At 48.1% G+C, this 26,294-nt stretch overlaps 7 non-coding genes and 1 pseudogene across 7 annotated transcripts in view; all 8 read right to left on the bottom strand.

Moving 5' to 3' along the window:
- Positions 1-6,631: 6,631 nt before the first annotated feature.
- LOC140361312 (5S ribosomal RNA) lies at positions 6,632-6,750 on the bottom strand (annotated as a pseudogene).
- A 17,852-nt stretch (positions 6,751-24,602) lies between these two features.
- LOC140361307 (5S ribosomal RNA) lies at positions 24,603-24,721 on the bottom strand. The gene has a single exon (XR_011926985.1). It is a non-coding gene; the product is annotated as a 5S ribosomal RNA (ribosomal RNA).
- Positions 24,722-24,881: 160 nt separating this feature from the next.
- Positions 24,882-25,000, bottom strand: LOC140361282 (5S ribosomal RNA). Its single transcript, XR_011926963.1, has one exon. It is a non-coding gene; the product is annotated as a 5S ribosomal RNA (ribosomal RNA).
- A 161-nt stretch (positions 25,001-25,161) lies between these two features.
- On the bottom strand, positions 25,162-25,280 carry LOC140361303 (5S ribosomal RNA). Its single transcript, XR_011926981.1, has one exon. It is a non-coding gene; the product is annotated as a 5S ribosomal RNA (ribosomal RNA).
- Positions 25,281-25,441: 161 nt separating this feature from the next.
- LOC140361319 (5S ribosomal RNA) lies at positions 25,442-25,560 on the bottom strand. Its single transcript, XR_011926994.1, has one exon. It is a non-coding gene; the product is annotated as a 5S ribosomal RNA (ribosomal RNA).
- Positions 25,561-25,719: 159 nt separating this feature from the next.
- On the bottom strand, positions 25,720-25,838 carry LOC140361314 (5S ribosomal RNA). Its single transcript, XR_011926989.1, has one exon. It is a non-coding gene; the product is annotated as a 5S ribosomal RNA (ribosomal RNA).
- Positions 25,839-25,997: 159 nt separating this feature from the next.
- LOC140361313 (5S ribosomal RNA) lies at positions 25,998-26,116 on the bottom strand. The gene has a single exon (XR_011926988.1). It is a non-coding gene; the product is annotated as a 5S ribosomal RNA (ribosomal RNA).
- Positions 26,117-26,275: 159 nt separating this feature from the next.
- LOC140361288 (5S ribosomal RNA) overlaps positions 26,276-26,294 on the bottom strand; it is a 119-nt gene continuing 100 nt past the window's right edge. Inside the window, exon 1 of the ribosomal RNA XR_011926967.1 lies at positions 26,276-26,294. This exon is cut by the window's right edge and continues 100 nt beyond it. This is a non-coding gene — a ribosomal RNA (5S ribosomal RNA).

Below are 26,294 nucleotides of genomic sequence, written 5' to 3'. Positions count from 1 at the left end.
CAGGGGGCTGCTGTCAGGGGCTGCCTCTGGAGTTAGGAACAACGGGGAATGAAGTGCGCCGTGGTTTGACCCGATTGGGAATTTACCCGATGCCCTGAGCCACGTGTGCGTGCTGTGATGATGCAGGGGCTTTACCTTGAAAGTTAAATTATAATAGAATTCTGATTCCCCCCAAAAACAAAGGAGGCGGCAGATGACAGAGTGGAGGTGTCGGCAGACAGCTGAGCGTGGACTGGAGAGCGCCGGCAGAACGGCAGAACGGAGACCTGAAAGCGCCGGCGGAACGGCAGAACGGAAACGCCGGCAGAACGGAAGCCTGGAAGCGCCGGCAGAACGGAAACCTGGAAGCGCCGGCAGAACGGAAACCTGGAAGCACCGGCAGAACGGAAACCTGGAAGCGCCGGCGGACGACAGAGCATAGACCTGGAAAGAACGGCAGAATGTAGAACTGAAAGCGCCGGCAGAACGGCAGAGCATGCACGCAGTGCGCCGGGCAGATGGCGAAGCGTGCACACAGTTGCGCGCGCGCAGGGCGCCGGGCAGACGGCGAAGCGTGCACGCAGTGCGCCGGAGCAGACGGCGAAGCCCGCATGCAGTGCGCCGGAGCAAACGGCGAAGCCCGCACGCAGTGCGCCGGGCAGGCGGCGGAGCGCGCGGGCAGTGCGCCGGGGCAGGCGGCGAAGCGCGCGGGCAGTGCGCCGGGGCAGACGGCGAACGTGTACGCAGTGCGCCGGGGCAGACGGCGAACGTGTACGCAGTGCGCCGGGGTAGACGTGAGAACGTGGACTGAGCGCGCCGGTAGACGGCAGAAGGTGAACTGAGCGCGCCGGTAGACGGCAGAAGGTGAAGTGAGCGCGCCGGTAGACGGCAGAAGGTGAACTGAGCGCGGCGGTAGACGGCAGAAGGTGAACTGAGCGCGCCGGTAGACGGCAGAGCGTGGACTGAGCGTGCCGGTAGACGGCAGAGCGTGGACTGAGAGCGCCGGCAGACGGCAGAGCGTGGACTGAGAGCGCCGGCGGGCGGCAGAGCGTGGACTGAGAGCGCCGGCGGGCGGCAGAGCGTGGGCCTGAGAGCGCCGGCAGGCGGCAGAGCGTGGGCCTGAGAGCGCCGGCAGGCGGCAGAGCATGGGCCTGAGAGCGCCAGCAGGCGGGAGAGCGCCAGCAGGCGGCAGAGCGTGGACGGGAGAGCGTGGACAGGAGAGCGCCAGCAGGCGGCAAAGAGTGGACAGGAGAGCGCCAGCAGGCGGCAGAGAGTGGACAGGAGAGCGCCAGCAGGCGGCAGAGCGTAGACCTGAAAGCGCCGGCAGGCGGCAGAGCGTAGACCTGAAAGCGCCGGCAGGCGGCAGAGCGTAGACCTGGAAGCGCCAGCAGGCGGCAGAGCGTAGACCTGAAAGCGCCGGCAGGCGGCAGAGCGTAGACCTGAAAGCGCCGGCAGAGCTGGAAGCGCCGGCAAGCGGCAGAGCGTAGACCTGGAACCGCCGGCAGGTGGCAGAGCGTAGACCTGGAAGCGCCGGCAGGCGGCAGAGCGTAGACCTGGAAGCGCCGGCAGGCGGCAGAACGTGGGTTAGACGGCAGAACGTGGGCTGAGAGTGCCGGTAGACGGCAGAACGTGGGCTGAGAGTGCCGGTAGACGGCAGAACATGGGCTGAGAGTGCCGGTAGACGGCAGAACGTGCCGGTAGACGGCAGAACGTGCCGGTAGACGGCAGAGCGTGGGCTGAGAGTGCCGGTAGACGGCAGAGTGTGGGCTGAGAGTGCCGGTAGATGGCAGAACGTGGGCTGAGAGTGCCGGTAGGCCTTAGATTATAATAGAGTTTTAATACCCCCCAAACCAGAGGAGGCGGAGCGACCGTGCAAAAGCGCCAGGAGTCGGAGACGGAATGATTTGTCATGGAAAAATTCAAAACGTTCCACTCGTGGAGGAGGCGGGACCGGAAGTGAGGTGGGGCCGACGCAGTCGCCAAACAGATGAGTAGAGAGTGGAGGGGCGAAGCTAGCCAGGTCGCGCAGTGTGGAATGAACTCTGAAGTAAGATGGCCTTGGAGGAACAGATTTGGCCCATTAAAACAACCAGAGGGGCCCGGAGCGAGCAAATTCCGGGGAGAGGGACAGTTAAGGAACAGTCTGTGGGGCTGGACAGACTGGACCGGTGCTGCAACTCCTGATACGCGCATGCGCGAGTAAGCCGGCTTGACAGGCAGTTTGAATTGAATTGCGGGCCTTTTTGTGCAGCGCTTGCGCTGATCGCTTTGCGACGGTGAGTGTAGTGTAGGGGAATGGAGATAGACATTCCACGGCCAGATAACAGAAAATCTCTCTTTGAACATTGGGGGTTTTTCGTTCTCCCTGTCTCCCTCACCGCAGGGGAGCCGCTGTGACTTTTTTGATAACAGATCTTCTTCTCCCCACAGTCTTACAGGAAGACGCCCCGATGAAAACTGTTTTATGTGATTATGCCATGAATGTTTGAATCAACTCCCTACACCGCATGTTTCACCTTGTGTTACGTATTTTTCCACTGTTTAAGGTTTTATATTCCCAATGCTTGATTTTCGAGCGCCCATCACAGGTGAAAGAAGATGTAAAATGTGTCTACCTCAAGAAATAATGTGCACAAACTGCCAAAAGTGTTTAACGTGTAAATGTTAAAACAGGGTTCAATGTTTTTGCCATTATTATTTACGTTACTCCAGTTTTATTTTCTCGGTCAGGAAAATGTTAAACAGGAAGTTCTCGCAGTAGCGCCCGCCCCTGTCGCTCCCAGCATGCCCTGCGGGCCAGGTATCAAAAGGACGCTCCAAGCTAGAAACGTTCTCTTTGTTCTCTTCTTGTTCTTCTATCTTGAAGCCGTCTCCACGGACGCGCTTTCACTTTTCCTTTGTCTCAACAAAATCCGTCCGTCACGTGGTCGACAAGGCCATGCCAGTCTAGGACTCTGAAACCACCTGAAACCACCTGGAACTACCTGGAACTACGCTTAAGCGCTAAACCGGACTGAGACTTTCTTTGCTACTTCGTGTCTTTTCTTTTTGAAGTAATCTACGCCGTTTACGTGGATCAGCACTACGTCCTCATCTGAGTAAAGGCCGCGTGAGGAGCTAATACACCGCTAAAGCGTTCTACCGCCAAGGAACTCCCCGACATCACCTCCGCTGCCGCCGCCGCTTCAAGGAGGTCGCAGCACACCGCTCCACGCGACCCCTCGCTCCCCGGCGCAGCACACCGCTCCCCGGCGCCAAGGACCTTACAGCACGTCGCAGCCTCCTCCGCTCCACGCGACGCATCGCTCCCCGACCGCCGCCAGCTCCACGGCCGCCGCCCGCTTCACGAACCTTCGCCGCCACACCGCTCCACGCGACGCCCCGCTACGGACCTCGTCCGCGGACAAGGACCAGTCGGACCGACTCTACAGAACCGTAAGCCGAGTCCATTGCGTGCGGTCCGTTTTGTGGCATGATTTGGGTAGAGCTCAGCTGTTCCTCCTCCCTTTAGCTTCTCACTTTCCCTCTTTTTGATATAGATTAGCATAGACACGTTTGATTATCAAAGGCAAAACCCTGGTTTAACATTATCTGCATGAAATCTGCTGTTAAATCTGATATAACGTCACCTGTGATTTACCTGTGCGCATTTCTGCTCCGGTGATTTGATTACCCTTTTGATAAATAAACTACACGAAAGAGTTATTGACTATTGTTTGTTTGATTAGACTATGTGTAAGTCCCTGAATCGTGAAACACCCTTCAGACCTTTTTAACGAGCGCGATTAAGGACCGTATCTTAGCTCTTTGGGTTTAACCCTGGTGCCCCGTCTTGTCTCGTTTCTGCTAAGAAATCTTCCTTAATCATAAACTGAATACATGTAGTTTGAGACCCTACAGTAGCATGACTAGAATTACCGTACTTTCGGGCTATAGAAAAGGTGCTCCAGAATGGGAGCTGCCCTGAAATTTGGGAAGTTTGTGCATAGCTGGCCGCACCGTCATGCGCCCACGGTGTAACGTGGGATATTTTAAACGTGAATATATATTACATGATGCGACGTAACAGTTGTCTTTTGGACCGGGGGATTGTGGTGTGCCTGCGGACTGGGCACATGACCCATTTCTAGTGAATATGAGTCTGAGACATGCAGCGCATTTATTTTATTGTTTGATTATATATTTATTTATTAATAAACCCACAGAGTGTTTGGGAAAGCTGAGGAGCGGATACACTTCTGATGAATGAGATTGGACCGAGCTGAATAAAAGCCCTAATGGAATGAATGGCACGATATGTACAATGCATGGAGCTGCCTCGATCTGTTCCACAGAGGAGCAGCGTGCGTGAGGTGAGAGCGGGGCAAGGATGTCAGGAATGAAAAGACGAAAAGTTAGATTGTTGGAGACCCGTAGTTGAGAACCTTGAAATCTTGTTTAAGATTGTGATTCAAGCAATATTCTCGAGATGGAGACAATTTAAAAAAAAATACTTAATTTCGACTGGGGAGATCGCTGGGCGTTCGGCCTGGGGGCCCCGTATGGCCAGCGGCGGGCCTGGGACAGGCCCCTGGAGTCGAGGACAGGGCGCTGCCGCGTGTTGGAGCCTGACGTGGAGAGGAGCGTGTTCTGGAGCTGCTGCGCGATGCAGCTGGACCCGGTGTCAGTGTGATCCGGTGGAGACAGCTGTGGCGCGGGAGGAGCCACGTGAAGGAGACGTCCCGACGCTCGATGCGGAGGAGAGGCGCCGCGGCACCGCAGCGTGCGCGGAGCGGCTGATGGTGATTTCCTGGTTCGTGCCGCGGGGCGCGTGGCTGGTGGATGGGAAGCGTTTCGAGCAGAAGTGAGGAGTCTTGTAATGAGAGAATGCGGCGAGACGCTCAGCTCTTCCACCGGGTCAGGTGGATGCGCTCTTCCGAAGCCGGAGGACCGCGGGAGGGCCCGGGGCCCCCGTGAGAGGAACACGGAGGGTCATCTGATTTGAAATCTGACATAATATCAGTCGCAGTACGGTTTGAGCGGCCGAGCCATCTGCCTGAGGGCTTAAATGCGACCGTCTGGTGCTGATTGGGAGCGGGGAGGAGTCACTGAGAGCGTTGATTGGGGATGAGGAGCAGGTGCGAGGGCCATGGTACAGACACCCCCTGACCTTTCACCCTACTTCTTTGGCCGGGAAAAACTGCATAACCTCTTTGGGATAAGCGCAGAAACCTGGGAGAGTCCATGGTGAAGGAGGGATCTGACTCTCACAGACGGACAGGCGGGCGCCCGCTTGAGTGCGATGATGGCGCTGGGGAGAGGGGTCCTTCCATGGTGGCCCTGATGTAGGATGGAGTTAGGTCTTCCAGGCTGAATTTACGCAGGCTTCATTACTCAACTTGCTCTTGTTCGGAAGTTGTTCCTCAAGTAAAACACATGAATGTGTGTTAGCTGTTAAGCTACAGTTTAGCAGCTAGCTCATAGCTAGTAGCTTGTGATTTGTAAGTTGTAACTTCTGTTAATAAACAGTGAATAAACCAGATAAATTGAGTTTATTTCAGTCTGCAGTTAAGCCTTGTGTTTGATAGTCGTCCTTGTTCATGTGTCTTCAACTTAATTTAGCCAAGTAGCTTGTGTTATGCTGTTATAACATTATGTAAACATGGCATGAGTTCAGCCGGACTCATTAGGTCCGGACCTGAACTTAAACCTCTGGATTCGAATCCGGACTTGAACCTGAACGTGGGTTTAGGTCTGCATCCCTAGGTGACACCCCCGAGGAGCGCTGGAAAAAGACCCGAAAACTACCCATTTTTAACAGCTTAATGTATACGTTTAAGACAACCAATAGTGTTATCTGAAGCACAGAGGGGCTCGTTCATAACTTCAACTTTCACATTCTGCAAAAAAACGAAAATCACACATTTGAAAAAAATCTTATTTTGGCTTTATCTCAGTTTGGTCGGGGCTGACTTGTGGCGGATTTTATCGTGGCCAGTCACATATTTTCCTGTTCTCTAAAACATTTCAAATTAATGTGTGCACAGACTGTGCTACAAATAAAGGGTGGCATGCTTTTGATTGTGCTATTACTATGCTGTTGTAATAATTCTTGACATAATCCAATGAGGAGGAATTCTTGTCTAAGTGCGGTTAAAATGTCTTTGCTTTATTGAATATAATCTCACTTCTATTCATAAACAGATAGTTTGGTTGATAGAAAACGTATGAAAGAATGCTATGAATGACATGTCTTTAAGAAGACTACAGCAATATCATCTGTGATGCTTACATATGAAAATGTAAAAAGTTATCCATCTCTGTTTGAGAGAAATGGCCAGATCTGTTCTGTGCAGATTTAAAAATGTGACGTTATCAAAACTTTTAGAGAATGAATTTAGTAAACTTGGGCTCCTTCAAACGACCCTATGAATGTGTGATACTGATGGCAGTCTATTCTTTTTAATTCTTTTAGTAATGAATTGATTGATTATTTTGCAGTTTCCCCCCAACCAGGCCAGCATCATTTCAGATGAATCCAGCATCGATGGATGGGAAAATGCAGATGAGAATGAAGAGGAACAATAAATAAATAAATAAATAAATAAATAACACCACCAGTGGTAGCTGGTCGTATATTTCTTGGTAGGGGGCTGTGACTAAGACCCAAAAACACATACAGCACCTGGGATTCCCAGGCGGTCTCCCATCCAAAAACTAACCAGGCCCAACCCTGCTCAACTTCGGAGATCAGACGAGATCGGGCGTGCTCAGGATGGTTTGGCCGTGAGCAAAATGTGCATAATGACAACTGATGTATTTCGGGTCCTCGGGCCCTCCTCCGGCCTCGGGCTCTCCTGCCTCGGGTCCTCGGGCCTCAGGCCCTCCGGCCTCGGGGCCTGGATTTTGTGGGAGTCACAGGTTGTTCAGTCTCGCTTTCGCGATTGACCGAAGTAATAGTTGACATTACTGTGTACTCCGCCATCTTGGTTCCCACGTCGATCTGGGTTGGCCCCGCCCGTCTGCACATCCGAGGAAAGGGAGGGATGTTGTTCTCGAGCTAAAGACGGCAGGAATCAAGCAAAAAAACACTTTGGGCACAAATATGAGGAAGCACTGTAAGAAGGTTAAAGCTCTGAAAAGTCAATTTTGCATGATATGGGACCTTTAAATGTGGCAAGCAATTGGGGATGTAATTAATGATGACTCATTATCAAATGATATAAATAAAGGGCAATAGTTTTATTTATTTGATAGTTGCACTACTTAAAAAAAACAGACCGTTGAATCAAAACTAAAGAAATTGTGTCATGGGCTTCATCTCAGTGAAGCTACTTTCACTTTGGTCTCACTTTGTTTTATTCTATCTCATGATTTATTGTTTTAATTCAACAGTTACTTTGTTATCTCTCAATGCTGGGGGTGTTACTTTTTTTGGTTACTTTTCAGTGTATTTCATAAGGAACTATGCTTTTTCTTTTCATCTCTGAAGCACATGAAAGAAAGGAGTGAAAACTGAACCTCTGGAGACAATCAACTCAACTACAACTCTTCTCTCCTCTCCTCTTTGACTACATTTGATTTACTTTCACTTTCATTACTTATCAGTATTAGTACTTCTTGTACGTCTGTTAACCATCTATTAGAATGGATGTATTCATTGAAATAATCATTAAAAAACACAAAAAACAAATTTCCTCCTCAACTTCCGGTACTTTTCAGAGTCTATTGTTGCCAGGACAACGGTTGAAACATGTATATATTTCATAAGCAGCAATAAATGTATAAAACAAGTAGTAGTAGAAACACACTCTCGTTCAGACCGGGGCGGCCAAAGCGTCCAGTTTACATTCAAAGTCTATGTAAACGCGCATCGAACACCTCCTGCGTTTTTGCGGCGCGATTCCTGCTCTTTCGGCGTGGAGCGCGGCGGGGGCGCTTTTGCGTTTTCCGCTCTAGACGCTTTAACGAGCGTATAAGCTTCAATGCCTCAAAATTGTTCGCCGCATAAAAGTTCAGATTTGCTCAGCTTTTCTGCGGCGAGGCGGTGCAGAAGCCAATCAGAGATGACGCTCCAGTGACATACGCCTGGAGGAAGATCAGTGAGGAGACTGGACTGCCGGGTAAGTTATTACAACTTTGAGACGATTAAAATCTACGTGTTGATAGTTGATGCGGTCAAAATAATTTGCGCTGGTTTGTGTTTGATGAGTTCATGTGTTTATTCTGAGGACACATTATATGAAGGGGCCAGAAGCAGTTTGATCCCACTGCAGGGCTTATTAGAGTTGGTGGGAGGCTAAGACGCTGCAGTCAACTACAACCTGAGTCCATTCACCCTGTGGTCTTAGACCCCCATCACAGAGTCACCCAGCTCAGATCAAGGACACAGACATTGCCCTCCGTCATCCAGGTTCAGAGCACTTGTTTGCCGAACTAAGGCGGAAGTATTGGATACTCCGGGGGCGAGAGGCAGTGAAAAGACACCAGCATTCATGCCCAGAGTGCCAAAGATGGAGAGCAATGCCAACTGTGCCCAAGATGTCAGATCTGCCAGAGGCGAGGTTGAGACTGTTTAAGCCGCCCTTCTTTTCCACTGGTATGGACTGTTTTGGACCCTTCACTGTCAAGGTGGGCCGTCGTCTGGAGAAAATACGGGGTATTATATTTAAGTGCTTGACAACACGAGCCGTGCACTTGGATATTCGCTCCAGCTTAGACCACGATTCCTTTCTCATGGCACTCCGCAGATTCATCGCAAGAAGAGGCAAACCAGCTGAACTCCTGTCTGATCAGGGGACAAACTTCAAAGGAGGAGAGCAGGAGCTCAGAGAGGCCTTTGAAGTCCTACAACCTGAACTCCGTGATCACTTGGCCAAGCACCAGATCCAGTTTAAGTTTAACCCGCCAAGTGCCCCACATTTTGGGGGTGTGTGGGAAAGGAAAGTGAGATCGGTCAAAGTCGCACTTTATGCCACCATCCAGTCCTGAGGACTGTTCTCACCGAGGTGGAAGGGATTTTGAATTCTAAGCCCCTGGGTTACGTTTCGACAGATGCGGCAGACCCAGACCCCGTGACCCCTAATCTGCTTCTCATGGGGTGGCGTGACTCGTCCCTACCACAGGCTGTTTATGAGGATGCAGAGCCCTTAAGTCGAAGCCGCTGGAGACATATTCAAGTGTTAGCAGACCAGTTCTGGGCACACTTTATCTGGTGCTACCTCCCAACCCTTCAAACCCGCTCAAAATGGCACAAGGACCCAGCACAGCTGCAACTCGGGACCACGGTCATAATGATGGACCCTCAGTTACCAAGAGCCCTCTGGCCAGTCAGACTGGTCACCAAAGTTCTTCCTGGACATGATGGAAGGGTTCGTGCGGCTGAAGTCCAAATCAAGGATAAGACCTACACAAGGCCCGTTGCACGCCTAGTAGCCCTACCTGCCATCCCTGACTCTGACTTTGAAACTGTGCGTCCTTCTTAGGTCTCAAATTTGCTGGACAAATTAGGGGGGCGGCTGTGACGAAGGACCCGCCCCGTTTCTGCCGGGTGCTTGATTGACAGGCCGAGTAACCAATCACGAGTTAGCATAGGCAAGTTAGGTTGAGGATGCTACGTGTTTGCTGAGTTTTAGTTGTTTTCCTTCACATCGTGTAGAGCTTGTGGTTGTTGTTTGGTGTGCGTGATAAAAAGTGAGTAATTGTTAGAAATGAAAGCAAACATAGACCCCGCATTTAGCATTTGGAAATGCTAAGTGCCTCGAGCTAAGTGCTAACAGCAGTAGTTATGACGGAGCTCAGGTGTATTTGTGCATTTTATGTTGTTGTTTTACAGATTGTATTATAATGTATGTTCTTGTTTATATTGCAGAACCACACACGTATTTACATGCTCAATAGATAATATTGTAAATACCAACCACCATTATTATTGGCTGAAATATTTAATAAAGAGAAAAACCTGGATCATCTCTCCTAGTGCATTCTTGCCGATGCCCCCTGGCGGTCACAATCGGTATAAACCACAACATTAGTTCTCCCCAAAACAAACACTTTGAACCTGGTTGTCTTGTCCCGGATGTACTTTACTCAACATGCACTGTCAGTCCAAAATACGGAGTCTCCCAGGTTCATATCTAGTCATGTCCTTTTTCCATAAAGGCATTGATTTGACTGGTAATTGTGGCGGCCACAAGTTCCACTCTGGGAATACTGTCTGCTTTCACAGGTGCGACACAAGATTTCTTTATTTTAAAAAGGTTCTGATTTTGTAGAAGCATGTATGTCACTGAACATAACAATTCAAAAAAGTAACGCAATTGGGTAGTCACATTAAAATAAAAACTTTACACACTTGCCCAGCCTGAAGTCTTCCAGCAGATGGAGCTGTTGTATCCATTTTAACCACTCCCTTAAGGCAGTCTCTGGTATCTTGCTCATCCCAGCCAACGGTGCTTTGACACAGGTCTCTTAAGATTAACTTTGCCACCAGAACACCAGGACTCAACATGTCCAGAGGGTTATAAATGCAGCTCACATTTGAGAGGATTCCAGTCGGTAAGCAGTCTTCCCTTAAGCACAAAATTGAACATCAACATGTCTGGCCCTTTCCAAAGCCACTTCCTTTTCCCTTTTTCTATGCCCAAATCATAATTTTGTGCATTTCCACGAAGGAGCCGCCACAGCAAGTCCAGTTGGTAAAGGATTGAGTGCGACGTGGTCTTTATCAGCCCCTTCACAGCATGTCAGCATCAGAATGCAACATGTTACATCCCCATCTTTTTCTCTCTACTTCTTCTGTCTTGTTCATTTTATCTGTATATTAATGTGTTCTGTACGTGTTGTCCCCCCTGTCTGTAAATACCCCCCCCTTTTTTATTATGTTCAGCGTCTTTGGGTCACTGAAAAGCGCTATATAAATAAAAGTTATTATTATTATTATAACATAATTTACATAAAAACTTTCAACATAATTCTGATTTGTGTAAATTATAATCTCCTACAGTAAAAATAACCTGTACTGTAGGGAAAAGGGTGGCACATTCTATAACTACAAACTTTTCCCAAACCCAGATAGAGAGTGCTGCATCAATCTGGCTTCACCCTTCAGCCAGTTTATGACGTAGGTTTGCTGTGAATCAAGTTACAATAATCATACAGTCATACGAGGCAAAATATTCACATGCAACTGATGAAGCCCACAGTTCATAGAATACCTCAGCTGTGCCAATGTGTGCTTTTATTTCAGAAACAAAGATCCCAGAAATAGAATACAACTCATTAGAATATTCTGGAAATGTCGCTGGAACCTGTGGAAGGGTCAGGTCAGCAAATTCAAGATTAGAAGCAGTAAATTACATTTTAAATCACACAAATGATCCACAAACAACTCTCCATTTCTCCACGCTGGGGACTAGCACAAAGGGGACACACAGCACCCATTTGTGGCTGGATTAAACCCACCGCCCAAGGTTAGTGTTAGTCGTGTTAGTCAGAGCATGCACATTTACAGGCAAACATGAATCAAAAAACAAATCCAACAGGACAATCACATCATACATAAACCTGCAAATTCAATGTTTTAGCTTAGCAGTTCATTGTACACATTAGCATACACACAACTCACAAAGAAAAAGGTTAAAACTACTTATCAGAGTTGCGTATAGCATAGCAGTACTCTCATATCTCAGACTAAACAACAGGAATGGTTGGCGGGTTTGACCTCAACTCTGTCCCTTTGCTGAAGCTGCTTTGGTGGTTGTACATTTGTGTGGAATCTGTTGGACGCTGCTTCCACGTGCTCACGTCAAGCTCCCGCTAAACTCTCAAACAGGAAGTAGTGGACGGATGTCACGTACTTATAGGCTCCACCCCCTGTTGGCACCTGTGACAATGAATTAAGTCAATGCATGGTAATGAAATATACTATACATGCTGTAAACACGCCGGGCTGTAGCCATGGACGACTGTATTTACAACTCTCTAAATAAAGAAACTAAAATATTACTGAAGCAAATATGTTTTGTTATGGTCATAATCATATAAATTAAATATTATCTCAATTTATTTATGGTTGCCTGTGCAAAACGTTAGAAATAAACAGACAAATGGAAAATAGAAAGGCAATCAAATCATTTTTAAAGTTCCTCTTTCAACATTTTGAAATTCTATAGACCTAAGTCATAGCATTGTTATTAAAATTAATTAATAAAGAGTCCTTTGTTTTCTTTGTTTTGAACTGTGTCTGTGGGCTAAATTATAAATCATAGTAGATTAATTTATATTTACTGTTGTAGGTTATAGCCTGTTTAATTGTGGTGTGTTCAGAATGTGACACGAGTCGTTATACCACGGCCTGCAGTTACAGTGAATGTCCAATAGATGGCGCTCTAAGACCACATGTAAACTTAGCAGTGTTTGTCACAGGCTCTCAGTTTATTTAAGAAAAACAACACATTTGATTGGGAGCGACAAAGCCTCACATTCAGCCAGCAGAGCATTTGAGTAAAGAATAAGGTCGATAAGATAATCAAATACATTTCCTGATCTCTTGCGTTCTAGAATGTCAGTTAAGAATCTCAGGTAGAATGCAGATTTAATTATTGGGCACATGAATCAAAAATGGGCACAAAGTTCAACATCTTCTCTGGCAGCACAAATAAACAAAAGTGTAATAATCCTTCACAACAACTTCAAAAAGTGGTGCCATTATTCGACTCCAAAGATGTGACGTGATTGTTGTCAGCTGAAAGGACATTCATCTTTCAGTAAGATTACAAGACAACGTGACACGTTTGTAGAGAAAAAGTTCTAACAAGTATTGATATGGTTCAAAGTTTGTCGATTTCTAATTTGGAGGAATAGCCCTCCATCTGAGGTTATGACATAATTAAACCATGGGCTTGTTAAGCGTGACACCATTCAGCGTTCCATTGACACAAACCTCCTGATGACATAAGAAACTGAATCTCTTTCACGCTAAACCATATCAGTTGGTGTACTATTACTGTTGGTGTAACTCTTTTTGGCTATTTCATTTTATTTTTAGGCCAAAAAATGTCCTAACGTATGTCTAGAAATTAGCTCTAGCGAAGAGAGTCCCTCAAATTGAAGTGGCAACAGCCCTGGTCATTCAGATGCTAATCAGGTACTCATCAACAATATAATTTCTATGGTCATTACTGGGCAGTTAGGGTAACAGAGAAGATTAGTTTTATGAACTATAATCAATAGATAAACAGGGCAGGCACCAGGAGGCTCCGCCTGGTGGGCAGGGCTTACTGCTGTTTAATATTCGAGTTCTCAGACTAGATCCCCAGATTGAGGATGACTTTTAAAGCATCTTTACAACTGTTTTGTTCAGTTGTTTTTGCTGTGGTTCTGATGAACGCCTGCAGGACACACAGGAATTGAACTTATGATCATAATAGTTGTTGACTAGTTAGCTAAACTTAAATACATTCTCAAAATAATAACTGGTTTTAAGGAGACATATTATGCAAAATCAACTCTCATGAGCTTTTAACCAAGTTATAATGGTTTTCCTTCATGCTCATCTTACTCAGAGTTTGTATTTGAGTGTGTTGTAGATTTTCTATGGAAAGACTTACCGTACAACAAATCTGTCCCTCCTGGAGTCTCATCTGTCCCTCCTGGAGTCCTGTCTGTCCCTCCTGGAGTCCTGTCTGTCCCTCCTGGAGTCTCATCTGTCCCTCCTGGAGTCTCATCTGTCCCTCCTGGAGTCCTGTCTGTCCCTCCTGGAGTCCTGTCTGTCCCTCCTGGAGTCTCATCTGTCCCTCCTGAAGTCCCGTCTGTCCCTCAGTGAAGTCAAAACAGAAAACACACATTTTATACCAAACAAAAATCTGATTTTTAGAGCTCCATCAAGGACATTTGCGATTAAAATCACCACTGCTGACAAATGCTGCAGAGAATGCGGTGCGTTTGGGAACCGCACTCACGTTATGGGGGCCTGCCCTGCCCAGTGCCCACCCACTAACGCCCATTGAACCCACAAGTGAAAACATGTTTATTTGATGGAGAGAGGGAAAGTCGGACTGTCCAACTCCAACTGCAAAAGTCACCGTCTCTCTTTGGTTTTCTTGTACCTGTAAATCTCAGCTGTTTCTGCAGTGATTCATACATGATTCTGTTTGAGCCCAATCCAAACACTTGCTACCGTTTGTTACAATGTCAATTATCTGTGATTTTGCACTTATGGCAATAAAGTAAATAAACAATGTAATTGGATATGTCTTTGTCTAAATAGTCAAATTATGGGTGGATGTTTCTGAAAAACACGAGTAAACATTATCTTGATATTCAGACAACATTTAAGCAATGCTACAATGTGCCATAAATGTTGTTGGTTAGGTTCAAATATATCACTCTTGTTTGGGAGATTACACTAGACATTTCTGTTTCTATTTGAGCTCAGTTTTAATAGTTTTAATCCTAAATTATTTTTCACACTTTGCATATCCCCAAAAAGTCAATATTATACTATCAATGTTTTGATTTTAACTGTATTCTAATGATTGATTCAAAGTAGTAGACTGTATCATATGTATTTAACTATTTAATTTATAAAACTTGGTTCTAAATTCCTGTCTGAACACTAATTGATACAGTGCCCATAACCCTTTAGCGATTACATTTGATAAAACCTAAAATAAGTGTCTAATCCTTGTATGTGCTCACAATAGTCACAGCTGCTGGCGTAATGCGTTTCATCTCGCTCATGTAAAGGAGATCAGACACAGGCTCACACATTTCTTTGAATAAACTTACCTTAAAAATGCCTTTGAGCTTAATAATTGTTATTTTTGTGTCACTTCACATGGTAAAGTCCCATAAGACTATGTAAGATAAGATAAGATAATCCTTTAATATCCACACAGGGGGAAATTTCGTTGTTACAACGCAGTAGAAACAGGAGGAAAGGACAGATTATAGGAAGTTTCAAGGTGGTTCTGCTGACACCAGTCCAAAAAGTCCTGCTCCAGTCCCCTCTACTCCGCATCATCGTCGTCCGTGATGAGTCCGATGATGGCAGAGTCGTCAGAGAACTTCTGCAGGACACAGCTGTCCGTGTCATGTCTGAAGTCTGCAGTGTAAAGGGTGAAGAGAAAGGGCGCGAGGACAGTGCCCTGGGGCGCCCCCACACTGCAGGTCCGAGTGTCAGACACACAGTCCCGGGCTCTCACAAACTGGGGTCGGTCCGTGAGGTAGTCCAGGATCCACTCTGCCAGGTCATACTCCACACCAGCCATCTCCAGCTTGTCCCTCAGGAGCTGATGGTGTTGAAGGCGCTGGAAAGATCAAAGAACAGGATCCTCACAGAGCTGCCAGGCTTCTCCAGGTGAGAGAGAGAACGGTGCGGCAGGGAGATGACGGCGTCCTCCACTCCGATGCCAGGCCAGTATGCAAACTGCACCGGTATGTGAACAGTCAAATTCAAAAAGCTCACGTTTTCCCCTCACAAAACTCAGAGTCAGGGGGGCAGAATGTTATCAATGTTCTCCAAAAGGCTCCAGACTCAAAACATGTATTATTCTTACGCTTGATGGTAATGAGACTGAACAAGTACTTGTTCAGTCTAGTAACAGGGCATCTGCATCCATGATAAACTCTGCTTCAACAAACACGTACAAGAACTGACATTAAATCAGCCTGAAATGACCACAGACATTCTGACTAAAGATTTGGTTTTTGACAACAATGACTAGATACATAAAATTATTGATTCAATTGCTTCCTTTGACTAAAAATCATCACAAGGTTACTCAATTTGACTTTGAGTTTCAAAATCCTTGATCATCTGGTGCTTCAGTACTTTTACTAGTACTACTATTACTTCACTTGAGTACTTGCTTTGCCTCTGTATCTGTACTTTTCCCTAAGTAACAAATGAAGTTAACCCTTTAAGTGCCAAAGTTGCAGAAATGCGACTTTACCGTACAAGGAAATTTATGAAATAATAGTAGAAAATGAATCACTTCAGTCATTGGTCGGTTCGGTGCAACTTCCTCTTATTAGCCAGGTATGATCTAGGGCAGATCCGGTAAGGAAAAAAATGGCTGGAGGAAGTACACGTGGCATGCAATTTACAGCAGATTCTGACTCTGAAGGAAATTATCTCCCCGAGAGTGACGATGGATTTCCAAGTGGAGATGAAGGGACTTCGAAACAACGGACAGGTGCAAAGGACAGACGGAGGCGAGGAACCAGTGGAACCAGTGGCTGCAGTAAAACTTGCCCGGTGGATGAGAGCTGGGACATGCTGAGAGAGGTCGAGGTATTTGAGGCATGGATCAAACCTTTTGAAGACCCAGTTGGCTACACAGGAGAGATGGATCTGACGGATGCTAATCCATTTGATATTCTGTCACTCTTTCTGACCGATCAGTTTTGGACTTTCATTACTGATGAGACAAATAGATATGCACATCAGTGTATGGCACCTATGATTCTGAAGCCACATTCAAGATTTCTTGAGTGGTATGATGTATCAGTCACCGAAATGAAAGCTTTCTTCGCTTTGCATCTCTCCATGGGCCTTGTTGAGAAACCTGAAATCGAGGATTACTGGGGAACATTTTGGCTTACACAAACGCCTGGATTTGGAAATGTAATGTCAAGAAACAGATTTGAAATCATTCTTTCGTTCTTTCATTTTGTCAACAATAATGATTATGTGAGAACAGGCGAGCCCGGGCACAATAAACTGTTCAAAGTCCGCCCAATAATAGATTTGATTATTCCCAAATTTGCAGCAGTTTACAGTCCAATCAAGGAGCTTTCTTTAGATGAAATGACAATAGCTTTCAAGGGGAGATCTTCACTAAAATGTTACTCTCCGAATAAACCTGACAAATATGGCTATAGAGTGTATGCCCTGAGTGAAAGCTGTTCAGGGTATGTTTTGCGCTGGTCAATGCACACTGGACAGTACAAAAATAATGCAAGCAACATCAGTGCAACACACGCAGTTGTCCGTGAGTTGGTTTCTCCCTTTACGGGCAAAGGACACGAGATTTACATGGACAGTTACTATACCTCGCCTGTAATTGCAAATGAATTAGCAGATTTGGAAACTGGACTGTGTGGGACGGTAAGGATTACCAGGTTGGGGATGCCAAAATGCCTTGGTAAAAGTGTCTTACAGCTGAAAAAAGGAGATGACCCAGTTTTTTGCAGAAAGGGAAAACTCCTGGCTTGTGCTTGGCACGATACTAAACGTCTCACCATGTTGTCCACAGTCCATGGAAATGATTGTGTTCAGAGGAGGATCCGGTCCAAGACAGATGACACTGGCTTCCGTGACATCAAAAGACCTGTATGTGTCGACCAGTACAACGCCTACATGGGTGGAGTGGACACTGCTGACCAGAGGATGAAGACATACCTCTTTCCACACAGGTCCCGGAAATGGTATCATCGCATATTCAATGCCATTATAAGCATAAGTATTGTCAACTCACACATCATATACACCAAATCCACTCCAGGCCCACACAAACCTTTAAAGGTTTACATTCAGAACATTATTGATGCATTACTGGCTGATCACTCCAAAAAACAAGAAAGGCGCTCAAGACCGGAGGGTGAAATGCCACAGAGACTCACAGAGCGTCATTGGCTTTGTCAAGCAGAGGGACGTCCAGACTGCGCCGTGTGCTCTGACCGCTCTCGTACCAAAGGCAGGCGGCAAACAAAGTACAGGTGCCGTCAGTGTGGCGTTGGCCTCTGTGCGGTTCCATGCAACGAGAGATACCATACGCTAAAAAACTTTAAATGCTGTCATTTGGATATGTAAAAGTGCAGGGTACCTTGACCCTGGATGGACATCTTTCTCCTATCTCCTTTCTTCACTGCTTTCTCCACAACCTGCCTGGCACCAATGATGGATGTATAAGTTGGAAAAATAAAAAAAATGAAAAAAATACATAATAAATATCGTGTTTGTCATTATTTGGTCAGAACTTGTAATCAGGGCCCGAGTTTGAAGATGTGAGCAAAAGGGGTGAAAATGGGTTAAAATGTGAAAAAACACCAAAATGAGCAAAATGAAATAATCCCCCATCATCAGTGCACTGTTTGCCCCCAGAAAAGCACTCCCCTGGGGCCTGGAGGTGATCTGACCACCAGAGTATAGTACCATATGCCCCTGCTGTACTGAAAAAAAAACGAAATAGTACACTATGCCCGAAGGGACTCTGTCGTTTTTCGGCAATAGTACACTATACCCCGAGGGACTCTGTCGTTTTTTGGGCTCGTGGGAATAAGCGTTCAGCGCAAGAATCCCGGGCTAAATCACGCTGCTCCCGAGAAATTCTTGACGCTGCTCTCACGCGGAATGTGCAAAATGGTAATGCTGGGAGGGAGGGGCGGGCGGTTTTTGAGAATGACGTTTTTCGCAATCGAAACAGGTACATTTCCTGGTTGTGCGGCTACCGGACAAGGAGCTCGTTTGACGGGCACACGAGAACAGCGATCGATGGGCCCCGTTCTGGTTTTATCCAGCTTCCAAGGCTCCTTCACAGCCGTAATGTCAAGTCATGGTTCGGAGGTGCGGAGGTGAGCGCTGGTTGTAAGACGGATCACGGATCCTCTGAATGAGCCCCGCGCTCCCGCGCTCCTCCCGCTCTTAGCGCCGCCCAGACCCGGCATGAGAGGGTCTATTTTCGGCTTGATTTTACCAGACTCCCGGGCACTTCCAGAAGCTTCCTGGTTGCTCTGATTGCTCGGGGCACAACACAGTGTCACGCTGACCACGGGCTGTACGCGGAGGTGACCGCTGGTTGTAAGACGGATCACGGATCCTCTGAAAGAGCCCCGCGCTCCTCCCGCTCTAAGCGCCGCCCAGACCCGGCATGAGAGGGTCTATTTTCCGCTTGATTTTACCAGACTCCGGGGCACTTCCAGAAGCTTCCTGGTTGCTCTGATTGCTCGGGGCACAACACAGTGTCACGCTGACCACGGGCTGTACGCGGAGGTGAGCGCTGGTTGTAAGACGGATCACGGATCCTCTGAATGAGCCCCGCGCTCCCGCGCTCCTCCCGCTCTTAGCGCCGCCCAGACCCGGCATGAGAGGGTCTATTTTCGGCTTGATTTTACCACGCCTGAGCACTCCCGGCAACAACAACTGATACAGGATGCGGGTGGGTAGGTCTGTGAAGATCCTAAACCTCCCCGTGCTAACAAATACATTAAAATTCAACTTACCTGTCGTGCTCCCCATTTGGCCCAAAGTGCTTCCCCAATGCCTGACCAGATTCCTGTTAAAAATACTTACCATACCACTAATATACTTTCTCCTAAACACTTTACCTGCTAACCTAAAACACTTCCCTATGTAATCTACACTAAAATTACCTTTCACGTCAAATACCTTACCTACATATTCCAGCCCAGCCTCCTCCATCGCCCCACTGATCATGCACTCGCGCTTCCCGGGGGGAGCGGAGAGCAAGTCAGGGTTATGACGGAGGGGCATGTGCGCGAGACCCTCACCGCTGTCTGGAACCGCCACAGTCAGGGGCCTGAAAGTCCTCCACGCCTCCAAGAGTTCCCTCTCGAAGGGGGGGGAGGCCTTCCAGGACCGAAACAGGGGGCAACAAACACAAATTATAAACACCAAACTTACCTAGACTATTAACAAACTCACCTATATAATCCTTCCATGGAGCATCTACCTCAACGTCTAGAAATTTCCGAATTGTTTTCAGCCTGAAGGCCTTCTTCCTTAACTCTAAATCTGCTAACTTTAAACCTCCCTGATCGTACTCACCTATCATAACCTTATGTGCAATAAAGCCCCTCTCACGATTCCACAAAAAGTGGTTTATCACTAACCTTAATTTGTTAGCATAGACCCCCGGCAGGCCGTACACGGAGAGTGCATGGTTCAACATGGACATGCACAAAGAATTTACAACTAAGACTTTACCTTTTAATGTCAGATTACGACGTCTCCAAAAATTCAAGCGCGCTGTAATTTTGTCGCACAAAGGCGACCAAAGTGCAGTACGACACGCCTCCTCGTCTCTGCCCAGGGGGACGCCGAGGACCTTGTAGGAGTCCCCGGCCTCCCGGAGCTGGACAGGGAGAGGAACAGGCGTGACGCTGCCGCAAAATTTAACCGTGGTTTTATCGAAATAGATTTTGGCCCCTGAAGCGAGGCCGTAAACATTGAGCACGTGGAGAGAGGCGTTCAGGCTCTCCACGTCTCGGAGGATCAGATTCGTGTCATCTGCGTACTGAAAAATTTTGACTTCCCTACCCGCAGGCGTGGTCAGTCCCCTCACCGCCGCGTCCGCCCTCAACATGGCCGCCAAAGGCTCAGCGGCGATGCTGTAGAGGAGCGAAGAGAGGGGACAGCCCTGCCTGACTGATCTTTTTAAGGGGAAAGAGTCAGTTAGAAACCCGTTGACTTTGACCTTACTGACCGCAAAGGAATAGATGAGCTGTAGCCAATTAACAAACCGTTCACCGAAACCTAACTTACCTAATACAGTCCAGAGGAACGAATGCTCAACTCTGTCGAACGCCTTGTTAAAGTCTACACTTACGTGAATACCACCGGTCGCGTGCATCTGCCGAAGGAGATATCTCAGAGACAAAACTGTGTCTGAGATGTCCCTCCCGGGGACGCTGTAGGCCTGCGAGGGGTGTATGACGGATCCAATCACACGCTTTAACCTACCTGCTAATACCTTTGCTAAAATTTTATAGTCTACGTTCAAAAGGCTAATGGGCCTGTAGTTGGCGAGGCTGCTCCTGTCGCCCTTCTTAAAAAGCAGAGTGACGACACTCATCGCAAAACCATTGCCAACTCTACTCTCACTCTCAAAATCCTGATATAATAGGAGTAGGATCGGAGCTAACCTGGAAGCGAAACGCTTGAAAAACTCACAGGTTAGTCCGTCCTCTCCGGGGCTCTTGACTGCAGCCTCTATCTCCATGAGAGACAGAGGCGCGTCGCACAGCTCCCTATCCTCCCTGCTCAGTGTGCGCTCCAGAGCACCTACAGCCTGGTCTAAAGCCTGCTCTGCCACTCCGTCTGAACTAAAAAGCCTACTATAGAAATCCTGCGCTGTCTCTAAAACCTCACTTACCTCGGAAACAATCTTACCTGTCTTATCTATCAACTTATCTATGTGCATCTTTCCCTGTGTTGCCTTCTCACAGCCGAAGAAGAACGCTGTCGAGCGTTCTCCTTCGACTGTGTGTCTGGCTTTTGCCCTCAAAATTGCACCCTGACACCTACTTACCTCCAGCTGCTCCAGCTCAGCGCGCACCACCAGGTACTCTGGATCCACAGGGCCAGTGGTGGAAGCTGCGCCCTGGTCCAGGACCTGCAGGCGCTGGCGGAGAGCGGTCTCCCTCCTGGTCGACAGCCACGCCTTGTGTTTGCTGTAATTGACACAGAGCTTTTTAATGCGTGTTTTTGCCGTCGGCCACCAATCGACCACGCTGTCGATCAGCTCCAGCTCCATGTCAAATACATCAAACAAAAAGTCCATTTTCCTACAAAAAGTTTCATCACCGAGGATGGAGCTGTTTAGGACCCACAGTCCTCCATTCCTCGGTGATGAAACTAACCCAAAATAAATATCTAAAGTGGAGTGATCACTCAAGCCTGACCACTTGTAGGAAGCACCACTGACTCTCTGTGCCAGGTCTGAGGAGGCAAAACAGAGGTCAATACGGGACTGCTTCAGGACGCCCTGGACGACCTGCCGCCTGGAGAAATCCTTCAGGAAGGGGTGGACGAACCGCCACACCTCCGTCAGGTTGCTGCTGGCGGCTTCTTCCAACAGGGCTGTCCTGGCAGTGCTGTTTTTAAAAGAGTTATTAATGCCGATGTCTGTCTTGCAAAGTGTTGTATTAAAGTCACCGATTATGATTGTAGTGTCGTTCGCAAAGCAAAATATTTTTTTGAAGAATTGCCTCCTCAGACCATCATCGTTCGGGGCGTAGATGTTAATTAGTCTGAACTTCACTGTGTCCGTGAAGTCCAGGACCAGGAAGGAGCCCTCTGGGTCGGCGTGTACCAGGGTGGGTTGGCCTAAGACACCAGGCCTCACCACCGTGGCCACACCGCGCGAGCACGCCGTGCCCAGGGCCCAAAATACAGAGCCTACTCCCATGCTCCGCACTTGTTGCGCGTGGCTGACATCCCAGTGCGTTTCTTGGATGCAGAGCACGTCCCACTTGGAAAAGTGTAACACGCTCTGCATCCGCACTGGGCTCCGCAGGCCGCCTGCGTTCCAAGAAGACAAGGAGAACGCCATTAAGAGGAGACTTTGGAGGATACAACCCATCTTTTATTTCGACTTCTTTTTGGCGCCCGTCGCATCCGACTGCCACACTCTTTTTCTGACTTCACGGGTGGAGAAATCCATGAAGTCATCATTAAAAACAGTCTCGAGCTCAACTCGTGGGGCAGAGCTGCGTGTGGAGGATGGTGGGTTGTTGGAGCTTTCTGCTGGCGCTTTTGATGTGGCTGGAATGGAGGAGGCGGAGGAGGTGGAGCTGCTCTGAACAGCAGCGCCCTCTCCATCTCCTGCCACCTGCTTCCTGCGTCTTGTCCCTTTCTTATCCTTCTTCTCCACCTGTCCCCTCTTACCACCGTCCGACTGGAGCTTGGGATCATCACCCAGCCCTGTGGTGATGTCCCCCCCTTTAGAGGTAAGATGCGGGGCCTGTCCCGCACCCATCCTCCTCCCGGGTTCAGCCTCTGCCTCCACGGGCTTAGGAGTTGGACCCTCACGAGTCCCCTCCCTCTGGTCAGGAGGAGCAGTTTGTCCTGCTCCCACCTTCCCAGACGCCGGCGCTGAGCCGAGCACCATCTCCAGTGCGACGGGCGCCTCCTCGTCTGAGGAGTCAGAGGAGCAAGAGGAGCCAGACACCTCTGGCTCCCCTGACTCCTCCACAGCCTCCTCCTCCAAAACCTCCTCTACTTCGGAGAGAGCAGTTGCGGGCACGTTCTGGGCCACGTCACTGCTCTCTCCTCCAATGGCGTCCTCCCTGTCCTCCCCCCTGTCCTCCCCTCTGTCCTCCTCTCTGTCACCCGCACCACACGGACATAAGTGGCGGAACATGCGGCACTCTCTGCACTTCGGGGCCCGCTGCGCGACGCACTCGCGCGCGTAATGCCCCTGGCTCCCGCAGTTGCGGCACAGAAAGTCAGGGCACTCCCTCAGAATATGGCCAGGCTGGAGACACCCCCTACACACCCGCACCTGCCTGTCGTGTATTACCCTGAAGTACTCGGGGCCCCCCGCGGTGTCAAACCTGACAGAATACGGTAAGGACTGCACCGTGTCCGTGAACCTTACCCGTACAAACCTGGTGCCGTCCGCCACGTTCGTCCCCGGCCACATTCTCCTCCTCACCTCGGAGACCGCAGAGACCCCCCAGGCGTAGAGCTTGGCCAGGATCTCCTCGTCCTCGATATAAGCCGGCAGCCCCATGAAGGACACGACCAGCTCATCCACCGAGATGTCACGGGCGTGAACCCTGACTCCTCCAATGCAGTACCCGTCCAGGAGCCGCTCCTTCGCTTTAGTGGTACTGACGGTTACTTCATATTTGTCCTTCGAGATGAGTCTGCATGCTACTATGGAGCCGCACACCGCCTGTGTCGCTTTTAAGAATGCAAGTGGCGTGATTTGTGCTCCCTCCGTCAACTCCAACACCACAGTGAGTTCTTTCATAAATTTCATTCTTCTTTCTTCGTTCTTTCTATTATTTACAGATTCATTCAGACTTTTCCTTGCCTTTGTCGTGTCCATTCCAGTGTCCGATGCCGTGTTGTCCGTCCTTTGAGCCATGCTCACAAAAAAACAAAAAATCCACCTCCCAGTAAGTTTACTGGGAGGGGAACAAACAAAAGAACTGCAAAAAGTAAATGAAAATGATCAAAATAACGATTAAAAACTCCAAAAAACTCCCAAACCTCCAGCTCCAGACCATGCAGCACAAAACAAATTGCACGCACCTGCACTGATTGCAAAGGGGCGGGTCCAGGGTGGTATGGCCGTGAGCCTTAAAGTATAGACTTCCCTGCCCTCCGGCGAGGGGAAGCCCCCGTTTCAGGACTGCTGCTGCTCCCTTTTTTCCCATGAAGGACGAGACTTAGACTGCAATTGTTTCCTTGAACATGGAGGAATAGTCTTATACTGCCGAGGCTGTCGCTATTCCCTTTCCCCATGGAGGACCAGTATTGCACTGTTGCTTTTCCTTTCTCATGGAAGAACAGTCTGACACAGCCCAGTTCTCACCTGGAATTACCAGTTCTCGCCATATACAACCAGGGAGGACCAGTTTTACGTGCTGCTGTTCCTTGCATCATGGAGGAATAGTCTTAGACTGCCAGACCGTCGCTGCTGTTCCCTTTGTTCCCATGGAGTACCAGTCTTAGACCGCTACTGTTCCTGATCATGGAGGAATAGTCTTAGACTGCCGAGGCTGTTGCTATTCCCTTTGTTCCCATGGAGGACCAGTATTTGTGCTGTTGCTGTTCCTGATCATGGAGGAACAGTCTTAGGCTGCCGAGGCTGTTGCTATCCCCTTTGTTCCCATGGAAAGGACAAGTCTTAGGCTCTACTGTTCCTGTGTGTAATGGGGGTAGTTTTTGCTCACAGCACCTGGTATTTCAAGGAGGTCTCCCATCCAAGTACTAACCAGGCCCAGCCCTGCCTAGCTTCCGAGATCAGACGAGATCGGGCGGGTCCAGGGTGGTATGGCCGTGAGCGAAATGTTCCAGGTCAAAACTCGTATAAATGGCTTTTTTTGCATCAAACGCTGTCTTTTCGTGAAGAGTACCTTCACGCCACTTGCTCGGTCAAAATTGGGATATCTCAATGAAAAACTACTTTTTTTTTTTTTTTTGGACAGGTGAAAAAGTGTGAAAATGCTCACAGCACCTGGTATTCCCAGGTGGTCTCCCATCCAAGTACTAACCAGGCCCAACCCTGCTTGTCTTCCGAGATCAAACGAGATCGGGCGGGTCCAGGGTGGTATGGCCGTGAGCGAAATGTTCCAGGTCAAAACTCGTATAAATGGCTTTTTTTGCATCAAACGCTGTCTTTTCGTGAAAAGTATCTTCACGCCACTTGCTCGGTCAAAATTGGGATATCTCAATGAAAAAGTACTTTTTTTTTTTTTTTTTGGACAGGTGAAAAAGTGTGAAAATGCTCACAGCACCTGGTATTCCCAGGCGGTCTTCCATCCAAGTACTAACCAGGCCCAACCCTGCTTGGCTTCCGAGATCAGACGAGATCGGGCAGGTCCAGGGTGGTATGGCCGTGAGCGAAATGTTCCAGGTCAAAACTCGTATAAATGGCTTTTTTTGCATCAAACGCTGTCTTTTCGTGAAAAGTACCTTCACGCCACTTGCTCGGTCAAAATTGGGATATCTCAATGAAAAAGTACTTTTTTTTTTTTTTTTTGGACAGGTGAAAAAGTGTGAAATTGCTCACAGCACCTGGTATTCCCAGGCGGTCTTCCATCCAAGTACTAACCAGGCCCAACCCTGCTTGGCTTCCGAGATCAGACGAGATCGGGCGGGTCCAGGGTGGTATGGCCGTGAGCGAAATGTTCCAGGTCAAAACTCGTATAAATGGCTTTTTTTGCATCAAACGCTGTCTTTTCGTGAAAAGTACCTTCACGCCACTTGCTCGGTCAAAATTGGGATATCTCAATGAAAAAGTACTTTTTTTTTTTTTTTGGACAGGTGAAAAAGTGTGAAAATGCTCACAGCACCTGGTATTCCTAGGCGGTCTCCCATCCAAGTACTAACCAGGCCCAACCCTGCTTGGCTTCCGAGATCAGACGAGATCGGGCGGGTCCAGGGTGGTATGGCCGTGAGCGAAATGTTCCAGGTCAAAACTCGTATAAATGGCTTTTTTTGCATCAAACGCTGTCTTTTCGTGAAAAGTACCTTCACGCCACTTGCTCGGTCAAAATTGGGATATCTCAATGAAAAAGTACTTTTTTTTTTTTTTTGGACAGGTGAAAAAGTGTGAAAATGCTCACAGCACCTGGTATTCCTAGGCGGTCTCCCATCCAAGTACTAACCAGGCCCAACCCTGCTTGGCTTCCGAGATCAGACGAGATCGGGCGGGTCCAGGGTGGTATGGCCGTGAGCGAAATGTTCCAGGTCAAAACTCGTATAAATGGCTTTTTTTGCATCAAACGCTGTCTTTTCGTGAAAAGTACCTTCACGCCACTTGCTCGGTCAAAATTGGGATATCTCAATGAAAAAATACTTTTTTTTTTTTTTTGGACAGGTGAAAAAGTGTGAAAATGCTCACAGCACCTGGTAT

This window comes from Eucyclogobius newberryi, unplaced genomic scaffold (genome assembly GCF_026437365.1).
Source record: "Eucyclogobius newberryi isolate DKJ021-1_F unplaced genomic scaffold, fEucNew1.0.hap1 SCAF_15, whole genome shotgun sequence".
Classification (NCBI taxonomy): Eukaryota; Metazoa; Chordata; class Actinopteri; order Gobiiformes; family Gobiidae; genus Eucyclogobius; species Eucyclogobius newberryi.
Note: the sequence above shows the minus strand (reverse complement) of the source record. Positions and strands in the feature narration are given on the sequence as shown.